This window comes from Anthonomus grandis, chromosome 1 (assembly GCF_022605725.1).
Source record: "Anthonomus grandis grandis chromosome 1, icAntGran1.3, whole genome shotgun sequence".
Classification (NCBI taxonomy): domain Eukaryota; kingdom Metazoa; phylum Arthropoda; class Insecta; order Coleoptera; family Curculionidae; genus Anthonomus; species Anthonomus grandis.
In genome coordinates this window covers 37918510-37940895 of record NC_065546.1, presented here as the reverse complement: position 1 = coordinate 37940895, position 22386 = coordinate 37918510, and the positions used below count along the sequence as shown (strand labels likewise).

Genomic DNA, 22386 nt, shown 5'->3' with positions numbered 1-22386 from the left:
ATTAGGTCAAAATTAAGTGCTGCCACGGCCTGATTACTTTCGCTTGGACAGAAAGACAAATATATTTGAGTGTTGTCGGCGTATAAATGGTGTTGGATATCAATCCAAGATTAATTAATATTGAATATTTTTATTTTTTTTATTATTTTTCGGGATGTTTAAATTAAGAAATCATAAGATGGTTCTTTAATAATTAACTATTTTATTTAAAATACATTTTTCCGCGAAAATACGCACATTGTTTTGCGGGCTTGTAACCTTACTGACCTTGCGCAATGCAGGCCAAATGCATTGCCAAAAATTGGAAGGAAGTACGCAGTAGTACCTACACACACTTGCAAGTAGGTTTTGTAAAACAGCTAAACGCTAACAGCCTTATACATATTGACCGCCGGTGATTTTCCTGCAGTAATTATTTAACGAATTAGATTAAACTTATAATAAGGACTTAAATTAAACTTTACCTAAAGTGTGAGTGCCTGATATGGAAGGAACGATGAACTGGTAGCGCTACCAAGCCCGACTTCAACGAAGCAAGGTAAGCCATTATGCATCACTAATGTGCGTTCGAACATTCCTTGAAAAAACAAAGAACCATATTAAATCTCAATCTATCTCAAAAACCTAATACAGTCCACTAAATCAAAAGTCTGACGACGACAAATGGTGCTTACAAGATAGAAAGACTTCAGGGAGTATAGATCATGGTTGCACAGACTTATTAAGACTAGGGGCCACTCGAGCAAATCATGAACTGATGACGGGCCGGCCGCCAGAAGTACAGGTAAATAAAAATAATAAAGAATTGATAATAATTTATTAAAATTGAAAAAGAATTTTTTAATTTGAAGCGGGGCACTGCATAGTGCTTACAATCTTTTTTACATTTGGCTGAAATTTACTTGTAGCAACACGTAAAAATGCTTCCAAACTTTCATTTGCAAGGCGGTTTCGATTTTTTGTTTTATTATTATTTAGTATTGAAAAAGTTTGTTCACATACATATATAGGTAGAACCAAATAAGTTGGCACATTTCAGAGCGTTTATGTGCAACTCTTTGTACATATTATAACTGCATTATGCTTATTATATATAACTGCATTGACTCTGGCGCATTTTCAACTGAAATTGTGAAAGGATTGCTAAATATGTACAACAGAGATTTCACTAAAATAAAGGTTTTTAGACTCCGAAAATATGTTTTAAAAAGATTGAATCAAAATATCTAGCTTTTCTAACTGAAATTAATCGCAGTTTTGTTAAATTTCTAAGCGATTTTCTTATAATTTGAAAAATGATTGTAATTTCCAGAATTCAATTGAGATCTGAAAAGTGTCCGCTTACATTAAAAGGATAATACATCAGCCAAATCATACAATCAATCAAGATTTTTAAGTTCCGAAACATCCCTTTGCTTTTCCGCCAGAAACATTTCAATTTCTTCTATTAAATTTAGAAATCGTTTCAATGTCAATCCACGACTTAGTCACCTTACTTCTGCATAATAGAGTAAATCTCCATATTCGCTTTCGATGTCATCAAGGAATTATTTGAATTGTCTGTGATTGAGTCTTCGTGATTTTATGAAATTTACAGTCGAAACTACCACTTTCATGACATTTTGAAATTAAATTTTGTTAGAAAAGAGGGCTTCTTGGTGTATAATGCAGTGAAACTGCATGAGATCTTCAGCGTTTATGTTTTTTTCTTGCAGATGCTTTTTCAGCAAAGTAACTAGCTCGGAATTGATAGTAATCATCGAAGGAGCACCGTCAGTCGCAACTCCCGATAATTTTGATAAGTCCAAATCAGTTTTTGAACACTCATCCAAAAGTACATTGAGTATATCAACTCCTTTAGTTTGACCTTTCAATGAACACATTCCTAATAGCTCTTCTAAGACTTTAAAACCTTGAGTTACACCTCGTATGAATATGAGTTGAGCTGTGGAACTAATATCAGTGGATTCGTCTAGTGCTAATGAAAAAAATTCAATGATCTTTTTGAGTTTTTTCAATTAATTGTGCCGCAATAACCTGACAAAGACATAATTCGTCTTTGGATAGTCATACGATTCAGTTGAATTTTCTCTGCTCATCTAAACTTTTTTGGACTTGTTACATTATACTTACATTATATTTTACATTATATTCCTTTGCAATCGTAACAGAATTGTTGCAAATCAAATAAGCAGCTTTGTTATTTGACCATACAAAAAAGTGTTTCTCAGTCCAAATTTCTTGAAACTGCCGATTTTCTTTTGGGGGGATTAACAATTACAGTAATTACAGCCCATAAAAACAATTACAGTACCTACTTAAATTACCCATCCTTTTTTAATGTATCAAAAATAATTGATTAAATAGTATTCCTCAGAAATTTTAATATTTTAATACCGATTTTATATCTGAAATAATGATGTAGTTATTACAGTTAGAGAAATTTTGAAAAACAAATGGTCATTTATTTGTTTTATTTTAATATTTGATCAACATTAAAGCTAAATTTGATTAAAATTGATTAAATAGGTAGAGAAACACTTATTAATAACAGAGTTTTACTTACGCTTTCACGATTCAATTATACACGACACTTGATGGGTTAACACTGCAACAGCAAATCTACGTTGATTGTGGATCAAAATATATGACACCGGCTAATCGAGTTAAAATCTACACTAGAACTATTGCCTCCCCAAAACACTATTAAACTGCACTTATTCTCAATCACTTATTACTTCGATTTATATTTTCGCGCTTATTTCTTTCTGTTGACACTTTACTCAAATTAAAGTCGAACTGTCAGTCGCTGCGGTTAGCGTGGCTTTTATACCGCGCATACGACTCTGGAAGCTTCGTGTATCTACCTACGCGAGCAATCGGGAATTCAGGACTATTGCTATCTCGCTTGCTTACATCGCGCTAGAAAATTCTTGATTTCTCTACAATTTTGAACTTTATATAAAGGCGGCAAGCGATCTTACTTAACTTAGCATTTTTGAGCGCTAGATACAAATAGCGTGAGCGCGAGATTTTTTTTCGAACATTTTTTTTAAATTTTATCTGGGATAGAATTCAATATTTTTCAAATGTACGAGAGTATTATTTTTGCTATCGGCGGCCACCAGTATTCGACCGGCGGGCCGCGGTCTGATCATCCATGGCCTAGATACATATAAGTTAAATAAGAGTGGTCCAAGTATGGACTCCTGCAAAACACCGCTCGTAAGAGATTGAAAACTAGATAAATTTTAATTGTAGGAAACTGCCTGACTATCTTCAAGATATTTTTGTTGAATAGTTGTATAGCATTATCTGTTAGACCAATATAAAGTAAAATACCTAATAAAACTTTATGTGATACTCAAGAGACCCGTACTGCAACTATGACCTTTTTTTAAACTCAGACTGAGTCAAAGGGATTACTTTTTTAAGGACAGATTGTATAGTACCCTTTCTAAAATCTTGGAAAGCGTAGGTAAAATATTGATAGGACGCAGTTGCATGATATTTTTAATAGAACTACTTTTTGGTAGTGGTATAACGAGTGCTTTCTTCCACATGTTCGGAAATACACCTTCTATATTGGCGTCGTTAATAATATGAGTGTTATGTAGGGTAGGATAAATGGAATGCATAATTTCAAAGACGGAAATTATATTTGAATTATGAAATTTGTTAGTCTAGTACTTGAGTACTTACTAGACTAACAAATACCGTATAGTACCTTCTACAATACTGGACGGTATTTGTAGCCACTGGAGTAGACTACAAATACTGTCTACTCCAATAGCTGTAGTTTTAATCTGCGATATAATCTTAAGTACTTGAATATCATTTATTGGATAAAAAATAAATCTTGGTAGATAATTATTTTGGCTATAAAATTGTATTTGTTCAACATTTGCTAAAAAAAGTTATTATTTATTTATTTTTCCTCAAGAGTGGGTAATGAATTTTAAAAATGCGTATTAATAGTTTCAACGTTTGCTAAATATTCTGGAATACTGTTATTTTTATTAGAGCGTATGTTTATTTTTTTTTATTTGGGCCCAAAGATCTTCTAGGATTTTTGTTATCAAACTTATGGGAAAAGAACATTTTCTTTTCTGTTCTGATAGGTGTAGTAAAAATACAAGCCATGTTTTTTATACTTTCAGAGCGCCTTATCCCTTTTTTTTTAATAGCTCTAAGAGTATCAGTAAACCATGGAGCATATCTTTTAGTAACGACGTGTAATATATGGTACATGTAAATCTAATAAAATATTAATATTTTCACTTATAAAAGCTACCTTACTATCAATATCTTTTTTTTTTGTTAAATATATTATTCCAGGGTATCGACATTAAATCTGATTAAAATTTACCATGATCCAAAGATTTGAAATTCCTACACGTTTTAAGCTCAGGTTTATCTTTTTTTACCTTAACATCTAAATTACAAAAAATTAAATCATGATCACTAAAATCTACACTAAAAGTTTCTTTTTTAATAATTTTTTACTACTGATTGAAATAATATAGTCTATGAGAGAGGCTGTTGAGTTAGTTCTTTGCGTAGGTCAAAAAAGTTCATCAAAAAAATCGAGATAATTAAAGATAGAAGGTTTCCTAGCAATGCTTAACTGAAGTAGTTTAATTTTAATACATATTTATTCTATTACTCTTCTAGTGGGCAGCCAGGAATGGGATATAATTTTTTATAAAAATCGCGACATCACCTCTTCCCTCCCTGTCTCGACGTCTTAAGCTATATCCATTTATTTGCAAAAGTTCTGTAGATATTGTGTTGTTAAGCCATGTCTCAGAAAGCATAAATTGTTTATTCAAAAACAATCAACATAAAACAGAAATACTATGAATGTTGCAGATACTTCATATGTAGTGTAAATTAACCCTCAGAAAAAAAAAGTCTACATTCGGGTGGTCCATTTAACTTGAGACAGCGCAATATCTCGAAAACTAAACATGTATCCAGAAAATGCTTCATGTCAAGTTTGAATGAATTCCAGGGGGCCATAAAATGACGTCATTGGTTTGACCTTAAGTGGACGACTTCAAGCTCAAGTGAAGGTCAACTTTACTTTTTTGCATAGAAACCTCTATTTTTTTTATAGTATCTGATTAAGCGTAAAAAATAAGTAACTTTTATCTTACACTTTTTTACATGCGACCTCTCTTTTTCGAGATAATAATTCTTGATTCTTTTACGAATTTTTTCCTTGGCAATGACATTTGCCCTTGTAGGTAGTATCTGGTGATCTTTCAAAAGGAGTGAAAGTATCTTATGATAGAATTTTATTATCAACAGAATCGAAAACTTGAAAATAAAACGTACAAAGTTTAAAAAGTGTTGACCTTCCGCTTCTATACATTTTTCGATTCGCTTTCTAAACGATCGATGAACAGAGTGCAGCATCTGTGGAGTTATTTGCCCGCAAACCTCCGTGATTCGCAACTTCATATTTTCAGAAGTCGTTGGTGGATCGCGATATACGATCTCCTTCAAATAACCCCATAGAAAAAAATCTAAGGGCGTCAAATCAGGTGACCGTGGCGGCCAGTGGACTGCTCCACCGCCACCTATTCAACATCCATTTAAGTTACGATCCAACACTTGGCGCGCAACGCGTGAATAATGTGCAGGACAACCATCATGCTGGTACCACATATTTAGTCTCACTTCAAAACACACATCTTCCCAAAATACTGGTAGAGTGTCCAGCAAAAAATTACGGTATTTTTGGCCTATAAGGACACCATCAATAAAATAAGGTCCTATGACTTTATCATTGATGATGCCACACCAGACATTTACAGACCATGGCCGCTGATGTTCTACCGCTCGAAACCACCTGGGATTTTCAACTGCCCAATAATGGCTGTTATGACGATTAACTACACCATAGTTTGTAAATAAAGCTTCATCGGTGAATAAGACGCATAGAAAGAAATTGTTATTTTCATGCAACTAATTTTGGGCCCATTGACTTTGATATAAATAAATCAAAGGAGGACAACACAAAGTCTCGGTCTCAAAAAATTCTTTAATTTGTTAAAGGGGTGACACGTGTTTCGCTCCTAAGAGCATCATCAGACCTAAAAAATAATGTAAACAAAACCAAATAAAATTACAAAAAGACCTTAAAGTAAAACAATAAAGTATACCTCAAGAAGGTTAAAAACTTTTAAAAAATTATAGAATGTCACGAGAGACATTTTTAGTACTTTTGGACCTAATTGGACCTTCTATCAAGAGATCAGATACAAAATTTCGGGAGTCCATTACACCAAAGGAAAAACTAATTATTACAATGAGGTAAGTAACTAAATCAAATTTAATTTCAATTGTGTAAGAATTTATTATGTATTACAAATTTAAATAGTCATAATTGGTATTTGGAGATGTCATAGGTGTGCTTATTTGGCTTGAAGAGTACGTGGTTTGCGCTTGAGATCTGTTTGAAAATGGGTCAAAGTAACTGTTGTTTAAATTATAACAAATCTGCTGAGAATGTGTTGAAAGTGATGGAGTAAAATTATTTGGTGGTGGTTTGTAAAGTATTTCACCAATAACTTGCATTGTTTTATATTTAAATTCGTGTTTTTAGGCGTTTGTCATTCGCTGTAAATCGGGCAGAAGACTTTTAAGAAATAGCAAGTCAGCATCTTCCAATTTTTTCCGATTGCCCTCGGCTTAAAAAAATCAATGGCACATTTCTCTAGAGGGTCCACTGCTTTGCACTTTTTTGCAGAACATTTATTGCGAGTTAATGCGCTTTCAGTGACTAATAAAGGTTTATTTGTAGAGGATTCTTCGAATGCATTCCTATTTAGATCATTTTTGTCATCTATGTCAGGAGGCTTAATATCCGAAGATTCTTTTTGAGTCGAAATATTATTTGTTTCTTCATTTATATTTTTGGGAGATGGAATGCTACCCTTTTGTTGCCTAGATTTAGTGAACGGCAGGAGAAAGTCCAAATAGTCTGCTAAATAATATTTTTTCTTTGTTTGTGCTAATGATTTAGATGGTGGTTTTTGCCTTAAATGACGGGTATAAGCAGATCTTAAATTTTTCCATTTCTCCTTACATGCAGCTCCTAAAAATAAAATTTTGGTTTTGATACTTGGCATTCGGAATGAGTTTCAAGTTTATAAGAGGAGACTCTACAATTGGACAACTAGTTGAAGAAGTTTGTGACAATATTTGGTCAGGTTTCTAATGGAATTCATGCCTTTTCCAAGTGAATTGCAATGGATTGAAAAAGCCGAACGCTTTGACGAACTTTGGAATTTACCGATTTGTATTGGTAGTATCGCTGAAAAACATATTAGAATACATTGTCCAGCCAAGACGGGATTCGCCTTTTATAATTATAAAAGTTATTTTTCTTTGCAATTTATTGGCTATAGCGGATGCAGATAGCAATTTTACTGCAATTGACGTTGGCGACTACGGTAGAAATGGTGATGGGGCAGTATTTAAAAATTCAAGTATTGGACGAAACTTCCAGGCAAACACACTCAATTTTCTACCACCGCAGCATTTGCCCAAAGAACCACAAGAGCCGGCTTTTCCCTATTATTTTGTCGGAGATGCTGCCTTCCCTCTTTGTAAAAATTTATTAAAGCCTTATCCGTAAAGAAATTTAACAAACTGGAATAGAATCTTCAACTATAGATTATCACGAGCTCGTCGAAGTGTAGAATGTGCATTTGGTATAATGGTGTCAAAATTTTAAATTCTAGAGAGACCTATTCTATGCTCACCCCAAAAAGTTGATAAAATTGCTAGGGCAATTTGTATCTTACGCAATTTTATAAGAAAAATGGATGGAAAAATGTCAGAGCCAACATTTGAAATGGGCGGGTTACCACATAATAATAATAACACAATATTACAAATCTTTCACACTCAATATCAGCGCGGCACAAATGAGGCGATAATATTGCGAGATAGATTATGTTCATATGTAAATCAGCCCTATGCGGCATTACCTTGGCAGTCAAAATATTGTGTATAATGAATAATATTATAACTGTTCTTCTTCACGTTTTTAAATTAATAATTATGTTTATAACTACAGCATGTCCTGGTAACTTCTTAACAAATGGGTTTTTTTTTATTGAGTAAAAAAAAAACAAAAAATGTTGAATGTTGAATGCAGAAAAAATTCTGCTTCATTTATTCAATTTTTGGGCCTCCCTGTATGCAATAGAAAAATATTTTGCATGAAAATATTATTTTTTAACAAACCAGAACTTTTTCTAAACATTTTTTGTTTTTTACTCAATAATAATAAAAAATCCCATTTGGTAAGATGTTACCAGGATACGCTGTATATTATATTATAAAAGTAAACACTACCTGTTTCATTTATTTCTTTTCCAACTTCTTTCCAGGCTTTTTCTTGCACATGCCTATTTGAGTAGTCTTCCATGGTATGGTCCTACAAAACATTGTATTTTTCAGCGATTTGTACAAATTTTACATTAAATGTTGGATTATCTTCTATTTTACTTATTTTTATTAAAATTATTGGTAAGTAGCGTGCATTCAGTTGCAGCCGTCGGAAACAAATGACGCTTGAAATTGGAGCAAGCAGTGTCGTATAAAATTCATTTGCGACAAGTCTTGTCCTGTCCGCGGCGTATCTGTTTGGTCTACGAATTGCCATAAGAACCGCCGTGCTGGAAATAAAACGACATGTCGCAGACATGTTTGAAACAAATGTCTTATAAGTATGCGATCGGCCTAAGACGGCAATTTCATTATTTTAACTGGTAATGCTTCTCTTTCGTGATCGATTTATCGTTCTCACACTTCCATTTTCTATAAAGAGGTTCACTACATGATAAAATGATGCTCGCGATGGAAGTCGCCGTAGAGGATGTCGCATGGTATACAGTTCAATGGCTCTATTAATATTCCGTTCAGATTCACCATAGATAAGGACCATTTCAACTTTTTCATTTATTGTTAGGCATTCCATAGTCACTCAACGAAATAGTCAAATACTTGATAACTGAACGAATACTGTGAACCAAAATAATCTCTCATTTACTTTATTCATCAGTATTTGTTTACAATCGCCTGAAATACCTGGGATAAACACGTGAGATCTGTTCACTATAAAAAATGTTCGCATCATAACAACTTGCATTGATCATTGATCAACAATGCCTTGTCACAACAATATTGAAGAATTGCTGAACCAAAGCTATTCTAATGTGATTGTCAAGGAAAAAATTCGTAAAAGAATCAAGAATTAATATCTTGAAAAGGAGAGGTTGCATGTAAAAAAGTGTCAGATGAAAGTTACTTATTTATTAATCCTAAATCAGATACTATTAATAAAAATAGAGGTTTCGATGCAAGAAAGTGTAAAAGTTGACCTTCATTTGACCTTGAAGACGTCCACTCAAGGTCAAATTAATGACACATAAATCATCAAAATTCGTCAAAATTCACATAAAATATTTTCTGGATACACGTTTAGTTTTCGATATTGCGTTGTCTCAAGTTAAATGGACCACCCTGTATACAAATGAATCCTAAACTATTTAAAAATTATTATGTAACTACTTTTTACTTTTAACTAAGAAGGTGAGGATTTGTCGGACGAACTTTCCGGTAAAGTTGGTTAGTTGGTCCAATTAAACAAAACCGAAACAAAAGGTAAACTTGTGACCAATTAAAGTTTAAAGGCTCTGATGCTCTGAAGTTTAAATGAAATTTCTTGTGAGTTGTTGGAAAATCTTTTCAGAGAGGGAAAACGCATAATTGGCCGTTACCGCAGGCGGTCTAACTGAAAGAGTTTCTCATTTCCAAACGGAAAAGTGTTTTTATATATATTTTTTTAATGAGCGTTTCTCTTTATCATAGATAAACCGCCGCTATGCGGTATTTGAGAAATTACACTGAATTATGAAACTTTTGAAGGAATGTTTTTAATAAATTGTTACATTTAAAAATAATAAAAGGCTGGATATGCTTTAGTCATAATGAGAAAGAAGTAATAAATGTAGTAAATTCTAATACCAATTATTATCCATAGTATTATCATTGCCGATAAAGCAATTAGTATCTTCATCTTAATCTAAGGTCATCATCATTTTCCTTGTTCTATATTTTAATAAAGTATGATCATCTAATAATTTTCAAATTTGAGAAGAGAATACTCAACATTGTCACTAAGAAATTCTTTTATTATCATAATATTAAATAAAATCGTCGTCAACTCATTAATAAATTTGCTGACAATGTCAATAATTTTTTTGGCCACGTATAAATTGATTCGAGTATATTTTAAAGCGTTTTAAATGAATCTACTTTTAAAAGCAAAACTATAGAGAAGATATAAATTGAGAGAAATTCCTCTGACAAATTTGCTAGCGTCTTCTCGCTTAGCAGCGGCAACTGTTGTAACTAACCTGACAATTTGACGTGCTTAATTACACCAATCAAAATGTAAGAAAGGCGTGGCCAAATTAAGGCGCGAAGATCTTTAATCACGACTTGAAATTAAATCGCGTCTGTGTGGATCTATAATGTTATGTGGCTTATCGGGTTGTTGCTGCTTCATATGGCCGCTCTTAGATAACAAAAGCTCATTTCCTATTTTATTAGTTTTTTATCTAGTTTTTATGACTTAAGACCTTATGGGTTCTTTGGAGGTCATACATTTTGTTTGTTGAATAGAGATAAACATGTTGTATTCTTCACTAGTCTGATGTGTCTGCTTTTGCAGATCGTTTTCCGTTTCAGACAGAATTACCGCATCTTTCTGTTTATTATTTTCAGTGTTTGTGGTTGATATTGGGATTTGTTTCTTTCTTAATAGCATCGGACAGCTGTACATTGTCGGACGCTTTTGTTAGGTCATTAAAATACATATAAGCAAGCTTCAAGTTCCTTTTTACCTATCTTAAAGTAAACAGAGCATCGGTGGTCGGCCTGTTGTTTTGACATCTATATTATAATTTATAATTTTAATATAGATTTCAAGTAAGAAATTTTAATATCATTAGTGATATTCTATTAGGGTCGGTAGCCTGGTTAGTATTCAAGCCTTTGAATACTTTTAGATTTTTTGAACTTTTTGAAGATCTCTGTGACGGAACACTATCTATGGCATCGAAGAAGCCTTTCTTGGCAAAGTCGGTGAAATTATTTGGAACAATCTTGTCTAAATAATGGTAGAATTTTTGACCTACAAAAACCGTGACCAATTGCTTTTGCTATAAACCAAACCGATCTTGATTCATTTGGGCAATAGAGAAGTTTGTTCTTCATTCTCTCATTATATTTTTCATTGCAGGTATCTATCGTCTACTTGCACGCATTTCTCATAAAGTTTACACAAAGTTTACACTATTAGCAGGGCTCAGGTCTTGGCGCCATTTTCGATAAACAGCATTTTTGTTGTTAAATGCCTTGGTGCAACAATTATATGGCCACTTATGCTTAATATATGTTTAGTTTAAGATAATAATTGTCACAGCTTATTCAGCATTTAGAAGTATATATATAGAGGATGTGAAAGAGGAGTAGTTAGTCATCTTAGCGCAGTCATAAAGTAAGCTTTGCAACATTGTAATATAAATTGTATTCTTGTGTTTAATAAATTAATTTTTTAAAAACACGAGTTGCGATTTATTAAATAAAATTGGCGCAGTCGGTAGGATCCTTTCGGAGGATCTCTGTGAACGTCGTCGAGTACAGATACGAGTAGTCGCGAGTTACGTAACGCGAATTACGTAAATACGTGAGTGAGTGATCCCTAGCTATAAGCGTGGATACAGTGCTTAGTGTCTGGAAAGTGCGGATTACCAGTAGTTCACTCTTCTGTTTTAACAGTTTAGAAAGGATCAAGAATTTAGTTGCTGAGCAAACTGAGACGAGCTGAGTGATTCCTGGCCAACAACCCTCGAAAAGTGGTACGCCATTGCGAGTAGCCAGTAGGAAGAATTGGCATAGCTAGCTTCCAAGACAGGTGGTGCCTTCACTACAGTATAGCTGTTGTTGCAGAGACATCATTTGATACAGGTCAGAAACTAGAAACTTTTTATTGTACTGTATAGAATTGTTTCTGTTAGTTGGAAAACCTGTTAATTAAGGAAATATTTTGAATATTTTATAATTGAAAATTTGAAATTTTATTTTATTATTATTATTTTTCTTTTTGAAGTTTAGTATGAACTCTAATGAAAAAATTTAACAATAGAGTTAGTGACATAACTTATCCTAGAGTAAAGAGTTTAGAGATTACTTCAACCAGTAATTCTTCTTTAGATTCTGGCTTAAACGAGCTTTATTCCGAAATAGCGAATAATACTTTATCATCCCTTAATTTAGATAGTAATAGTTTAGGTATAAATTTAAACTTAGTAGACAATAGTAATTTAGTAAACAATAATAAAATGGCTGATGCATTAAAATCAACTGTTGCACTTCTCAAAAGCTTTGATGGTCAACCATCCAGATTAGAAACATTTTTAAACCAGATTGATACCTTTTATGCAAAATACTTTAATGCAGACCCATCACAACAAGAATATGTAATTTTAGCAATTAAATCAAAAATTATAGGAGAGGCTGAAGACTTTTTGTTAACAAGATCTGACTTAAACTCTTGGGCAGAAATAAAAATTGCATTACAACAAAAATTTAACGATCCAATTACTAGGGCTAATTTACAGCAACAATTAATTTTCTTAAGCAGAAAAAATGAATCTATTAATGATTATATTCAACGCTTAAAGTCATTAGTTAATAAGATTAATAATAAGATTTGTTCCGAAATTAATAATATCGAAGCCAAAACAATTCTCATCAATCAAAATGAACTAACAGCTACACAAAATCTTTTAGCGAACGTCCCTAATGAACTTAGAACATTACTAATTGTGCAAAATCCACAAACCTTAGATCAAGCTATCGATATTATCACAAACTATGATATTTTAACAAGTCAAAACCAATTCAAAAATAACTACCTTCATAATCAAAATATTGCAAGACAAACTTCACACAATCAACCACAAATAAATCAACAAAGACAAATTAACAATAATCAATTGAGACCACAAAATCAATTTAATCACCATAAACAGAATCAATTTAATCAATATAAACAAAATCAATTTAATCAACAAAGACAAAATCAATCAAATCAATTTAGACAAAATGAACCAAACACATCTAGACCATATAACCAACCATTTAATAAACTACAAAACCAGCAGTTTACACAAAGAAACCCGCAACGAACACCTCAATATCCCCAACCAATGTCCGGAATACAATACACTAATACAAAACCCCAATATCCTCAACCCATGTCTGGAGTAAGTGTACAACCTAGAAGAGAAATGCCTCATTATACACAACCTAAACATGAGTTGACTCACTTAGAAAATCTAAATGAAGTCCCATATTTTGATAGCTATAACGAAAACGTCCCCTATTCTGATAACTATGATGAACCCTATTACAACGAACATAATTTTCCAAATTGCAATCCTGAAGACAATTCTGAAGATTCACTAGTAGAACAACTAGAAAATTTTCATTTAGAAGCCTCAGAGAAAACAAACCCTGTTTAAGTTTAAATAGTTTCCAAGTTAATCAACTACCCTTCATACACATTCCTGTTTTAAATATTCGATTACTTATAGATACAGGTTCGCACGCATCACTTCTTAGACCCTCATTGGCAGAAACTTATTTTCCTGAGTTAATTCAACCATACATTAGCACCCTACAAACTTGTACTGGTTCACAAAAAGCCACAAGTAGAGCTTTTATTCCCTTGTTCCTAAATTTTGGCATAACAAAATCAATAGAGTTTATTTTATTTTCATTTCATGAATATTTTGATGGTATTTTAGGAATTAAAGATTTATGCAAACTTGGCTTAAACATTGACTTAGAAAATCAAAATTTGGTAAATCAATATTTAACAATTCCTTTCCACTATAGAGAAAATTTTGAAGAATTCGTAATCGAAATACCCCCAGAAACTGTTCAAAAATGTATAATAAAAACCGATCTACCCAACGATACAACTTGGTTAGTCCCTTATTTTCACGATGAAGAAATAACAATTCATCCTACATTAGTAACGATCAGAAATAATTCCTATATAATAGATATTCTTAATCATTCTAAAAGATCAATTGCGTTAGAAGGTCATGTATCCAATGGATTACCCTTGGAACCAATTGAACTTAATAATTACGAAATATTAGATAAAATCCCTTCTTGCGACACCCTTAAAACAAATCATTTTAGTAAAAATATTTCTTGTAACGATTTAAACTTAGAATCCCTGATTAGACACGAACATCTAAATAAAGAAGAACGCAGAGAACTTTTTAAGCTAATAAGAAAGTTCGAAAAAGTCTTACACAAACCCGGAGATAAATTAACGTTTTCAAATCAAGTAAAACATAAAATAAACACTACCGATGAAATCCCAGTCTACACTAAAAGCTATAGATATCCGCATATCCTTAAACAAGAAATCGACAACCAAATTGAACAGATGCTAGATGATGAAATCATTAGACCGTCAAATTCCCCATGGAGTTCACCTGTATGGATAGTCCCGAAGAAAGCCGATGTGACAGGAAAAAAGAAATGGAGAATCGTCATTGATTATAGGAAATTGAATGAAAAAACCATAGGCGATAGATACCCAATTCCTAACATCACGGACATATTGGATAAACTAGGCCGATGTAACTACTTCACAACCATAGACCTTGCTAGCGGATTTCACCAGATAGAAATGGATCCAGAAAGCATACCGAAGACAGCATTTAATGTAGAACATGGTCATTACGAGTACGTACGCATGCCATTTGGACTCAAGAATGCACCCGCGACATTTCAGAGAGCAATGGATAATGTGTTACGAGGTTTACTAGGCAAAATATGTTTAGTCTACATGAACGACATCATTATATTTTCAACCAGCCTGCAAGAACATCTTAACAACCTTAAATTAGTCTTCGAGCGACTTGTGTCTTTTAACATGAAAATACAACTAGACAAATGTGAATTTCTGAAAAAAGACGTAGAATTCCTAGGACATATCATAACAGCTGATGGAGTTAAACCAAACCCACGGAAAATTGAAGCAATTAAAAATTTTAAACTTCCAAATACCCCTAAAGAAATCAAATCCTTTTTAGGCCTCGTCGGATATTACAGAAAATTCATCAAAGACTTCGCAAAGATCACGAAACCTCTTACCAATTGTCTTAAGAAAAACGTTAAAATTATTCACGATAAAGCCTTCCGTACAGCATTTAATCTTTGTAAAAACATTTTAACTAACGACCCGATTCTACAATACCCTGATTTTCATAAACCCTTTGTACTGACAACAGACGCATCAGAATACGCGATTGGAGCTATATTATCTCAAGGACCCATCGGATCTGATTTACCCATTTCATATGCTAGTCGCACATTAAATTCCACTGAATGTAATTACTCTACAATTGAAAAGGAACTTTTGGCAATAGTTTGGGCTACAAAATATTTTCGTCCCTACCTTTTTGGCCGAAAATTTACAATTATAACGGATCATAAACCACTTCAATGGTTATTTTCGATCAAAGAGCCTAATTCAAAATTAGTAAGATGGCGACTCAAACTTCAAGAGTATGAATATACAATTCAATATAAAAAAGGTATTCATAATAGCAACGCCGATGCACTATCACGACCACCAAGAGAAATACACCCCATGGAAATCAAGAAACCTCCTTCTACTCACATGTCAGCAGCATGCGATGACAATGAGGCAGATGACCAATATTTATGGCACGAAAGAATCAAGCATTTCTTTGATAACTTTCAAGATCAACCGAATCTTTTTGAAAAACCACAGAAAAAGAAAGAAACAAAAAAGATTAATATTATTTCTCAAATCATAATACCTCCACCAAGTTTGAAGAAAATCAAGGAACCCGAACAAAATAAATCAGAATCACCAAAACCTTCGACAAGCCATGAAAACGACATCATTTTACTAGAAATTCCAGAAAAAGACGGATCGGAAACAGACACAGCTAGTCTATCCATAGAAAAATTACCCCCAGAACCTCAAGAGATCGTAAATAACAAAAAAGATAACTCTGAAACAGAAACAGTACACACATCAAAGGAAGACCCTATATTAGGTGCCCCGTATGTTAATAAATCTTTAAACACATTCAAAAATCAGATTATATTTAAATGGACAGTAAAAGAAAAACCCTATGTGACCAAAACTACCCTATTCGAAACAAAAAAAAGACTAATCTATTTTATAAATAAAGACCCCTTAACTTTTGATATACAATCACTCTTTAAGGATTATCTACCACCAGATACATATTGCCTATATTTCCAAAATAAGGAATTAGAACCCCTAATTTTAAGAATTTTTCAAGAAACATTTAAAAATAACGCATACAAACTTGTTATTTCAAACACACTCCTTGAAGACGTTTTAAACGTAGATGAAAGAAAAGAAATTATAGAAAGATATCATACCACGAAAACATCGCACAGAGGAATGACGGAAAACATAAAAAATATTAAACAACGTTATTACTGGCCGAGGCTGGAAAGAGACGTTATAGACTATGTAAATACTTGTGAAACATGTCAAAAAACAAAGTATGATCGACACCCATACAAAGTTGTATATAAACCGACCCCAACTGGATCGAGACCCCTTGAACATATATATATGGACATATATTCAATTTCAGGTCAAAAGTATTTAACCTTAATAGACAATTTCTCAAAATTTGCTACTGCCTACCCTGTACATGAAACCTCAATAGAAATCTGTCAGAATTTGATTAAATTCTTTTCTCATCATGGTACACCTTCCAAGATTACCACCGACAATGCTAAATCCTTTAAAAGTAATTTAGTACAAGACCTCTGTAAAACCTACCAAATAGAATTACATTTTATAACCCCATACAACCCAAATTCAAATTCCCCAATAGAAAGATTTCATTCAACTCTTCAAGAAAGCCTTATTGCCCTTAGAAACGATCATCGTAGTAAATCTATTCAAGAATTAATAGACATAGCTATTTTAAACTATAATAACAGTATTCATTCATCACATGAATATACCCCATTTCAAATTTTAAAAGGCAATTTAAATTACCAATTAAATTTTGAAAAAAATCTAAACCAAATGCAAACTGATTATGTTTATGAACTAGCACAAATATTTAAAGAACTCAATGAAAACATAACATCAAAATTAAACGCAAAAAAGGCAAATATTTTAGCAAAACTAAATAAAGAACGAGAAAATGACCCCGAAATACCTGAAGCTACTACACAACTTATAAGTACACCGCGAAAACTAGCCTCAAAACTAGAACCTAAATATAAGAAAACTAAGTTTAGAAATCAGCGACATCCCAAGAATATTAAAAGACGATCATAATTTTCAGGAACAAAAACCATGAAGCTAATCATTCTTCTACTTCCGCTAATAGTCAATGCCCAGTATAAGATTGAAGAATTAACGAATCCTTTGCTACCAGTGTACCAAGGAATTAGTTATATCATAACAAATTACCATCATGTATATTATCATGTTAATTTAACCAACATAAAAGACTGTCTAAACATTACAAAAACAACCCTTTTACAAACTAATATCACCCTCGGAAAAACTAATGTTACCCCTTACTTTCCCTTATACAAGTTATTGATAACAAGAATTCATAATCTATTTGAACAAGTAAAATCAATAGAATCTTTTATTGAACATTATTCTACCCCTCAAAATAGAGTCAAAAGAGGATTATTTAATTTCATAGGTAAAACTCAAAAGTTTTTATTTGGCACTTTAGATGATAGCGACCAAGAACGTTATGATACATATATAAAAACATTGCAAGATAACCAAAATACCTTGCATCATGACCTTTCCCTAACCCAGACAATCGTTAAAAACTTGACGAGAGACATAGACACCCAACTAAGCAATATTAAAAATAACCAAGAAGTATTATTGACCCAGGTCACTGACTTGAAACAAATGACCCAGTCTATAACCATAACTTCTTATTTTATTTTGCTACTTGACAATTTAGAAAACAACCTTCGTGTGCTACATGAAATCTATACGAACGTTCAAACCGCAATTAATTTCGCTGAGATAAATATAATGCATCACAGCATTTTTAAATATCAAGAGCTTAAAACGATTATCTTGAACATTGACCCTAAAAACCGGATACCTTTTGACAATATAATCAAATATTATGAAATTGCACATGCAGACGTAACAATTAAAGACAATTTAATTATATTTTACGTAGCCATTCCACTAATATCGGAAAAACCTTACATGCTTTATCATATATACCCAATTCCTGTAAATAATCAATTAATCACTATTAATAACCCCTATTTGTTAAAATCTAATAATAATTTCTATAATTTAAGAAAAACCTGCTTTAAAATAGAAGGCATGTTTTTATGTCCTAATAATTTGCTTAATCAAAACGAACCTTGCATTGTTCACACTATTAACTTAACCAATCATTGTCCTATGATACCTATTAAGTACAAAGAGACGTCTGCTACGCAGTTAAATGATAATTCAATCATAGTAATTCCGAGTTCTGAAAAGAACATCTATTTTGAATGTCCCAGTCAATACAGTATCGAAACTATAAGTAAACCAACCTTACTTATACCCTCAGATTGTAAAGTAAAAATAGATGATAAAATTTTTGACTCACAAAGACCAGAGACAATCAATCTAAGACTAAAACTTCCTTCAATTAATATCGATGAGCGATTAGTTCAAAATATCGAACCTTTAGACTTAAAAGAAATAAATCTTGAAAATATTAAAGAAGATTTGGACAACGCTCAAAAATTGGTAGTTCATCCTTTACAGCACTTCGATAGTATAAATTCCGGATTATCGATTACTTTGTTAATTATCATTGTTATCATCCTTGCATTAGTAATAAGTATGTATTTTTATAAAAAATATAAAACAGAAACTGTAAAAGTGGACATAGAGTTGAAACCCCTCGAAAATCCCCAATTTTCTCAGACCTAAGGAAGGGAGGAATTATATGGCCACTTATGCTTAATATATGTTTAGTTTAAGATAATAATTGTCACAGCTTATTCAGCATTTAGAAGTATATATATAGAGGATGTGAAAGAGGAGTAGTTAGTCATCTTAGCGCAGTCATAAAGTAAGCTTTGCAACATTGTAATATAAATTGTATTCTTGTGTTTAATAAATTAATTTTTTAAAAACACGAGTTGCGATTTATTAAATAAAATTCAACCTTTATCGAGCCACGGATTGCTGTTTGAATAGCTTTTTAATGTGTTCAGAATATAACCAAGGATGATTGGTTCTGAAACAGACATCATCCTAAGAAAACATCATTCTAAGGAAATTGGCTAATATATAATGCCAAACTCTACGTGGCATAGAGGGTTCCTAAGCAAGAAGGGTGCCTAGAGGGTCTAGCAAAGTCTATCTGTTTATTAGAAATTCTGGTTGGCATCAATAGTCAATAATCCTATTAGAATACGTCAACCAGTTGACATTGTGCATGTTGAGTGTCCCGCAATAACAAATTTTACATTTGGAAGGTTTGCTTGTAGGTCGTCTATTTTATAAGGTCCGTGAAAAGCTTTCTGTAGTGTGTATCACTGATTGGTCTGTAGAGGAAGCAAAAATACTTTGTGGAGCTTTCGGTGGTTGAGTCCGAAGTTATACCTAATTCGGTTGAGAAGTTCCCGGATACAACAAATAAATCTTGTCCGAGAAAGGTTGTGTCTGAGTTCACTTTCATGTCTATTAGAGTTAACATGTGAGATCTGTTTGTTTGCAGATATTGGTGCACGACGTTTTTGTTTGTCTGAACCGATTCTACCATTATGTCTCCGAATAGAACAGTTTTCCATTATTGTTTATTTGATCAATGGCATTAACATTGCTTATGTAGACGACGTTTTCAATTTTATCAGTGTATCTTTCGTGTAGAAGAATACCGACTCCCAAGTGGCCTCGTTCTTGTTTTGGCTTCCCTTTATAAAGTACGCTATAAATTACATAATTTCTCATGCCCTGACCTTTAGGTTTTTTCTCGAAAAGGCCGCTATCTATCTTGTGCTTGTTCATCTCCAAGAGTATTTTCTGATCCTTTTCCATGAGGTAACATTCCAGCAGGTTATTCTAGTAGGTATCGGTTTTTGCTTAATCCTTTTGCGCGATTGTTTTTTCCTGGTTAATAAATAAATTTTACTTTTAAGTTTTACGTTAACACCTAAAGGGTGGGCAGAGGCTACACTTCACTAAATTTTTTTTTATTATCACACTTTTCACTTCAAACTGCTGTTACTTTGTATAATTTCTATTGTGGTATATAGTTGTGATCCATGAAACACCGAAGTGATATTGGTAAATTATAAAATAATATAGTATAAACGGTCCCGTCGCCTATTTTCTACCGATACCGATCAGGCCACATTACCAATAGTGAGTCGCCCAAAGCCTAGTCCAGTTCAGCATACAATGCCAATACCTGTTTATAAATTCTTCAAATATATTATAAGGTTGGTTTATTACACAAGTCTGATACACTTTTCCTGGTTATTCTCCCATTTTTTCTAATTTACCCCTTTATTTTTTTTATTAAGTATTGCCTCAACATGCTCATTTTAGGTGTCTTTTTGTCTTTAGTAAGAAAGAAAGAAAAAAATCCTTTCTTATTCATGGCGAATTTGTTGATTAAATAAAAACAAACGCATTTTGTATTTAAATTTGTTAATATTAAATATTTTAAAATTATCAGGTATGGAATTATATAAGGTGATTGCATTATATGAAAAGGATCTTTTATACATAGATGTTTTATGTAACGGGATGGAGAATTTGTTTTTGTTTCTAATATTTTGTCCATGCATGCTTGTCCTTGGCAGAAATTTATTTTTAAGAGTATTCGAGGTGTTAGTGGTATTGAGAAGCTTATGCACAAAATTTGAAAGATGTAGTTTTCTACGGCTTTCCATATTTAGCCAGTTAGATTCTACAATTTTATGAGTAATATGGTCATGCTTCCTAATTCCGTATATCAATCGACAGCATGCGTTCTGTACCCTTTGTATTTTTTGTTTATCGAAAGCAGTAAGACATGGACCGTATATAAAGTCACCATAGTTGAAATGTGAGAGTACTAATGTGTCGCATAAACTTTTTTTCAACGAGTAGTTAAGAATGTGCCGATTATTATATAATAATTTCAGCACACAGAAGGTTTTTCTTGTTATATTCTGAACGTGTGCACTAAATCTGAGATCTTCGTCGATAGTTAAGCCAAGATTTTTTGCGCTGGATACAAATTTTACTGTAGTATCATTTATTTTTAATTTTAAGTTATTTTTAATAGAGTTTCTTTTGATTTTGCTGCCAATACATAATAGTTTAGTTTTGTCAGAATTTAAATTTAGGTTATGTTCGGCAGATAATTCTTTAATTACCTGAAGATCAGCGTTTATTTTATCGACCATTTCTTGCGATTTGTTATAATCAAAAGAGACATAGATTTGTGTGTCATCCGCGTATGCTTGTGTTTTACAGTATTTAGGTGCGAGAAGTATATCAATAGTGTAAATAATAAATAAAAGGGGTAATAAAATAGCTCCTTGTGGCACACCCGACAGAATATCCAATGCATTCGACGTAATATTGTTATAGACCACCTTTTGCGACCGTTTGCTTAGAAATGAATTAATTAATTGAACAGAGTCCGCGTCGAACCCATAATATTTTAGCTTAGCTAATAGGAGACGGTGATCCAGAGTATCAAAGGCCTTGGAGAAGTCTAGAAGTACCAAAATATTTATGTAGCCTTCATCGCAGGCCCTGAATATATCATCAAGCACAGATGCTAAAGCAGATACTGTACTAAAATTCTCTCGAAATCCACATTGATTATCAGGCAGGATTTTATTAACAGTGAAATAAGTGAATATTTAGTTATAAAGGATTCGCTCAAAAATTTTTGACAGGGTGGGAAGAATACTTATGATCCTTAACTCAGAAAAATGGGAGGGTTGACTATTCTTTGGTAGTGGGATTCCCAGAGCAGTTTTCCAGATTGTTGGGACTTGTTTCTTCTCTATGGCCGTGTTAATAATGTGTAAAATTATATGATCTATTAAAGGGCTACATATTTTTAGCATTTTTGCATTAATTTGATCTGTACCAACAGCGTTAGTTCGGATGTTATGTAGAGCGGAGTGTATTTCATCTATTGTGGCTAAAGAAAATTTGAAGTTTATTTCTGGGTTGAATATATGGGTGTT

At 32.7% G+C, this 22386-nt stretch overlaps 1 protein-coding gene across 1 annotated transcript in view; it reads left to right on the top strand.

The window, feature by feature from the left end:
* LOC126737132 (uncharacterized) overlaps positions 1 to 22386 on the top strand; it is an 86688-nt gene that overhangs the window by 17822 nt on the left and 46480 nt on the right. The window lies entirely within an intron of this gene.